Below are 7,010 nucleotides of genomic sequence, written 5' to 3' on the forward strand. Positions count from 1 at the left end.
ACTAGACGTAGGCAGAGAGGCCGAACCAGGATAAGTGATACTGAGTAATCTCTAAACTCTCTCTCATATTGCATGTGTTGTTTGCTTTACTTACTCAGCATATAAATTGCCAAAGCTGACCTTGAGTAAATAAGTGGTGCTGAGTTAGAAGTTGACCTCCAAGAGTGTCAATTCCTAACTTACAAGAAAATACCTTTAGTCAATATCTGACTAAAGCTGTCTTAAAACATATCTCACCAAGCTGACCTGAAGCTAAGTTAACAAACTACTAAAATAACTTCTAGTCAGCATAATTGAATGCGAAAAAATTATATTAGTTCCTAACCCCCCCTTGGAACTAATTACTAGGGACCAACATCCATATCTTCCCTGTATACAGGAAAGCAAGATTTAGTTATTTGAAGAAGCAAACGAACAAGGTAGGTAATGTTAAAAGGATTGGTATTTTATGATTTTTGATATTAAAAATAAAGAACTGCATCATTCCAAAATGTTTTTAAACCAGTCGTGATTAGTAATTACTAATCGTATAGCTTCCTGATTACTCGCTTCCGTTTGCTGTTGCAACTACGCAAGCGTGATATCGTACTAAAATTTTCAGGATCAAAAAGTAGCAATCTACTTGGCAGCACTGTTAAAGTTGCACAGATACATAACAGTTTTCCTTTGGGATCATGTATATCCAGAATAAGCATTGATAATGAAGAATTTACCCAATTTTTTTTGGAAAACTTTAACTGGGTGGGTTGTATTTGAAAACGAAATGAAGTGGTCCTAGATAAAACCACAAGAAGGAAAATTTAACTACAAGGAATCTGATGAAGTAGTGGACTGGTGCAAGAGCCACAACATGGAAATCCGAGGCCACATCTTCTGGGATTTGGAGTATGCAATTCAATTATGGGTTTTTTTATAGGAAAGGGAAAGAAAACAACAACAAAACAACAACTAACCCGGGATTAGCCTAGGAAAGCTAACCCCCACCCGATCATCAGTAAGAAAAGAACAAAGGAAATTCGTAGGAGAAGAGAAAGTAGAAATTCCTGGCATCCTCTCATGGCCCTCCGCAGCAAGGCGATCCGCCACCCTATTCTGCTCCCTGTACACATGACAAAAGGAGGTGGATTCGAAAGAAGAACACAATCTTCTGATTTGTTTGACCAGGTTTTGACTACTCAGGCACAAAGCTTTATTATCAGCAACCATATTAACTGCTTCAAGGTTGTCAGACTCCACGAGCAGCCTATTCAGCCCTAGATCAATGGCCAACTTAAGACCAGAGAAGATACCCCAGAGCTCAGCCAAAAAGGAAGATCCCATTCCCAGGTTATGAGAAAAGCCAGAAACCCAGTTACCACCAGCATCTCTCAAAACCCCTCCAGCGGCAATTCTGCCATCCGCAAGATAAGAGCCATCGGTGTTTAATTTCACCAACCCTTCCCCCGGTCTACTCCGACCTAGAAGATGCTCAACATATCTCTGACTAGTACTGGCTAAGTAATCCCCTTTGAAGCTATTGATAATAGAGTTAATTTTCTTGGAGAAGTAATCAGGGAGATTAGGAATCACAATCGCTTTTTCACCAATCACCTCAATGTTCCTCCACTGCCAAAGCTGGTGACAGACAACAGCAAAGAGGGTAGCACCATGCTCCATCCCAGGAAATAACAAACCTTTAACACCATTCAACAGCCACTCGTTTTCAGAGTGGGCAAAGAAGCTAGGAAGCAACTGTTGAAACACCTTTCCACACGATTTTGATTTGACAAAATCATTTAAGTTAATCCATGATTAAGGGACAATTAAATTTAAGTGCTTTGATTTAATTGTACTAATATGTTTGTTCAATGTTGAGTATAAATATAAATATAAATAGTAAGACAGGACAAAGCCAGCATAAGATCACAGCACAAGCTGAGTAGAGTGGAACTCAGCATGACAGAAGATAAGTCATCTTCGGAACAGAAGCTTAGAGATCAAGAAGCTGAGTAGAGCGAAACTCAGTATCAAGAATAGAAGAGTCTTGGAACTATGAATGAAGCTGGCCATGGAAGCTGAGTAAAAGAGAAGTCAGTATCTGGATTAACAACAATCAGAAGACAACGAATAACAAAGTCATGTCGAATGATCTTCAGGACAGCACCAAACATCCGTTAGCTAAAAGACAAGTCCGACAACTGTTTGAACCAATAATAGGAACCTCGGAATTACGCACAAAAACGATTTCGAGATGCATGGGTCAAACGTCCGTTAGCTAAAAGACGAAACCTGTACAAGAAGACAAAACTGCAAGAAAAGGACAAGCCTGGCACCTGAGGAAATCAGACGACAGGATTGGCCTGCAAGCCTGAAGCTGACCAGAGCCTTGTCTCCTAAAAGAGTCATTTTGGATTCAACGGGCAAATCAAATTCAAATGATTTGATCTTCAGATTGCAACTATAAGGAGACAAGTAAACCTCTTGGATCATTGCCGATTCACAGAAAATACAAGTGAGAAAAATACAAGCAAAAAGCACATCAAAATAAAAAGAGATCTTACACCAACTTTTCTATTCTTGTGTAAAAGCTAGAGTGATCTTTGTAATCATCTAAAGTGTTCTTTGTCTGAAAAAGAACAAGTTTGTATCAATTGTATTATTGAGAGAACTGTGCTGAGTACTCGGTGTTGAGTGCTTGGTGGTAGAGAAACCTAAGTGTTCTGTTATAGCACTTAGTAGGAGTTGAGTAGACGAATAGAGGAAGGTACTCTTGCATATTCAACTGCCTTGTAAACGGTTTGTGCTCTACCTTTAAAGAGCTCAATATTGGATTTCAAAAGCCCGGAGGGACTCTGGGGACTGGACGTAGGCGAAGATGCCGAACCAGGATAAGTCGTGCTGAGTAATCTCTAACTCTCTCAATATATATATATATATATATATATATATATATATATATATATCTGTATGTGTTGCTTATTATATTTACTCAGCATATAAATTGACTAAATTGATATTGAGTAAATAAGAGTGCTAAGTTGGAAGCTGACCACAACAGTGTCAATTCCCAACTCATATGTAAAATAGTTCTAGTCAATATCTGACTAAAGCTATCTTACGCTACAATCGGCTGTGCTGACCAAAGCTGAGTTGACAAACTTAGGAAAATATATTAAGTCAGCTTAATTAAAATTAAAAAAGTTACATTAGTTCCTAACCCCCCCCCCCCTTGGAACTAATCACACGGGACCAACAAGTGGTATCAGAGCTAAATAGCTCACTATTCAAAGATTTAACAATCTTGAGCTGATCCCGATAAATGGCTGAGAACAGCACTCGTTTCCTTCCCGAGAACCAAACAACATAGATACTCCCAGAGGGATTATCAATTAGTCGGCCTCCCCTATTCTTTGGATCCAATTATACATTCTGGAAGAATAGGATGAAGAACTTTATTCAAGCCACAAACATGAGTGCATGGCTTGCAATAGTTCAAGGCCCATGTGTGCCATATAAAACTGTTGACAATGAGAAAATTGTTAAGAGTGAAACTGAGTGGTCAGAAGATGACCTTAAAAAATTACAAAACAATGCTTCGGCTATCAATATGCTTCACTGTGCGTTAGATGCTGCAGAATACAATAAGATTTCAGGTTGCGAGTCAGCACAGGAGATTTGGAAAAAGCTTGAAGTAACTTACGAAGGTACAAGAAAGGTCAAGGAGTCGAAGGTGAACCAACATATGCGATTGTACGAACTGTTCGAGATGAACGACAATGAGGACATCTCTGGAATGAACGCTAGATTCACCAACATCATAAATGAGCTAAAAAGGCTCGGCAAGAACTTCACTGAAGAAGAGCAGGTGAAGAAAATCCTGAGAAGCTTACCTAAGAGTTGGCAAGCTAAGAAAACTGTCGTGGAAGAAGCTCATAACCTGACCACATATAAATATGACGAGCTGATCGGATCTCTGCTGACTCATGAGATCTCTATGAAAAATTTCGAAGCAAAAGAAAAGTCAAAAGACAAGAAGCAAAAATCACTTGTCATGAAAGCAGACTCAACCGAAGCTGACTCATCGGACGATGAGGAAATGGCCATGTTTACAAGGAAGATGAAGAAGCTGTTCAGAAATAATGAAAAGAACAGCAAGAGGCCATTCAGAAGAAGCGACAGGTACAAAGCTGAGTCCAGTGATAAATACAAAAAGGACAGCTCCAAATCTGTCACATGCTTTGAGTGCCATCAAACTGGGCACATTAAGTCAAGCTGCCCTAATCTAAAGAAAGACAATAAGGGAATAAAAAAGGCAATGGTGGCCACATGGAGTGACAACGACGACTCAACATCATCAGAAGCTGAAGCCACTGAGTCGGCAAACATATGCTTCATGGCCGATGACGCTGCTGACCACACTCAATCTGAGCATGCTGACCTCTCTGAAGAATCTGAGTAGGAGGAATACTCAAATGAGGTAACATCCTTACATTTGCTTAGAAAAGAAATGATAAACGCCCTTAGTGATTTATATGCACTAACTAAAAAGTGTAACAAGAAAATAAAGGCACTCAGCAGGCGGTGTGACGAGATTGAAGAGGTCAAACTTAGTTGTTGAAACACCTTTCCACATGATTTTGATTTGACAAAATTATTTATGTGAATGATAAAAATATTCTAACACATTAAATTTAAATGCTTTGATTTATTCATACTAATGTGTTTGTTCAATGTTGAGTTAACTTGATTTATAAGACATTAAGACACTAAGTCTAAAGGCCCATAAGTGGAAGTCAAGCCCAAGTCAACAGATCAAGACCTCACGGCCCAAGAAGACAAAACGCAGTCGTTCTAAGCAAAGCACTAGCTCAGCGTGAAGAAGGATCGAGAAGCCTTCTATCAATTGCTTCAAGATGAAGCTGCTGAGTTGAACGACAAGAAGTACAAGTCAGCGGGAGAACAGAACCAACTTGTAGACAAAGTATTTCTACTTTGGGTAAAGCTCAGAAGACGCAGTAAGTTGTCTGGAGGACTTTACTATAAATGGCGAAACATTCTGTTCATCTAACGAAAAGCTGCTGAGCACTGCCATAGACAGAAGATACAAGAATTTCATTGGCCAACGACACTGAGCACGTCCAGAATGATAGCGACAGGAAGCCGTTAGCCTCCAACGGTTATTTTGAAATTCGAAATCACCGGTGTTCGAAGTGTCACTATAAATAGGCCTTTCAAATGCTTCATTCGATACAGATCTTCAATCAAGTCGAAACGCTGACCAAATTCATACTTGAAGTTCTGTGAGAAAAGCAAAGAAAACCTTACACCAATTCCAATCTTTGTGTAAAAGTCTAGAGTGATTTCATTCATCTAAAGTGTCTTAGCAATTGTTGTTTAGGACAAACACTTATCATTTCTAGAAGAATAGAAAGGAGAAGCTGAGTACTCGGTTATAGTACTCAGCGGTAGGTATAGGAGTGAGTAGAGGTATAGAGGAAGGTACTCTTGTATACTCAGCTTCTATTGTAAAAGGTTTCGTGCTCTACCTTTAAAGAGCTCAGTAGAGGATTCAAAAAGCTCGGAACGAGTTCCAGGGACTGTACGTAGGGAGAGAGGCCGAACCAGGATATGTCTGCTGAGTAACATATTTCTAACCTTTAAACTCCTTTATATATTGCTTGCTATAAAACTGACTAACTAACGAACTCACGTTGAGTTGAGTGCACTAAGAAGCTGAGTTCAGGAATAGACTTAAGTGCTATCTCCTGACTCAAGGAAAGAAGCAGACTTAGTCACCAGTTGACTAAGCTTGTGTCTTAAAACTACTTAGCGCCGCTGTGTAAACCTTTTCTCAAAGAAAAGAAGTCAGCCTTAACGGACAAAATTTTAAATAGTTTCTATCCCCCCCTTGGAACCAACCTTGTCACGTTATACGGGACCAACAAGTGGTATCAGAGCTTGAAAGCTCACTGAGCAAGATATAACTATCTTGAGTTGATCCCCACAATGGCTAATAACAGCACTCGTTTCCTCCCAGGAAATCAGACAACTCAGATTCTTCTTGAGGGACTGTCCATTACTCGGCCTCCTCTGTTCTTCGGGTCTAACTACACCTTTTGGAAGAACAGAATGAAAAATTTCATTCAGGCAACAAATATGAGTGTATGGCTTTCTATAGTCCAAGGCCCATTTGTTCCTGTTGAAACTATTGATGGCCAAACGGTTGTTAAAGCTGAGACTAAGTGGACAGAGGATGATCTCAAGAAGCTACAAAATCATGATTCGGCTATAAACATGTTTCACTGTGCATTAGATGTTGCAGAGTACAACAAGATTTCAGGTTGTGAGTCAGCGCAGGAGATCTGGAAGAAACTGGAGGTCACCTATGAAGGAACCAACAAAGTTAAGGAGTCCAAGGTGAACCAGCACATGAGGCTGTACGAGCTGTTTGAAATGAATGATGATGAAGGAATATCTGAAATGAACTCAAGATTCACAAACATTATCAACGAGCTCAAAAGACTTGGCAAGATCTTTACTGAGGAAGAGCAAGTCAAGAAGATACTGATGAGTCTTCCCAAAAGCTGGCAAGCCAAGAAAACTGCTGTTGAGGAAGCTCAAGACTTGACCACCTACAAGTATGATGAACTCATTGGATCTCTGCTGACCCATGAGATCTCAATGAAGAATTTTGAGGTGAAGGAGAAGTCTGAGGACAAGAAGCAAAAGTCTCTTGTCATGAAAGCTGACTCCACTGATGGGAGCTCAACAGACGATGAAGAGATGGCCATGTTCACTAGAAAGATGAAAAGGCTATTCAGAAAGAATGATAAATACTCCAAGAAGCCTTACAAGAAGTTTGACAAGTACAAAGCTGAGTCTAGCGACAGCAAGTACAAGAAGGATAGCTCAAAGCCCATCACATGCTTTGAATGTCATCAAACTGGCCATATCAAATCAAGATGTCCTACCTTGAGGAAGGAAAAGAAGACAGCAAGAAGGCAATGGTGGCAACCTAGAGTGATAGTGAT

The sequence above is a fragment of the Euphorbia lathyris genome, chromosome 5 (genome assembly GCF_963576675.1).
Source record: "Euphorbia lathyris chromosome 5, ddEupLath1.1, whole genome shotgun sequence".
NCBI classification, from domain to species: Eukaryota; Viridiplantae; Streptophyta; class Magnoliopsida; order Malpighiales; family Euphorbiaceae; genus Euphorbia; species Euphorbia lathyris.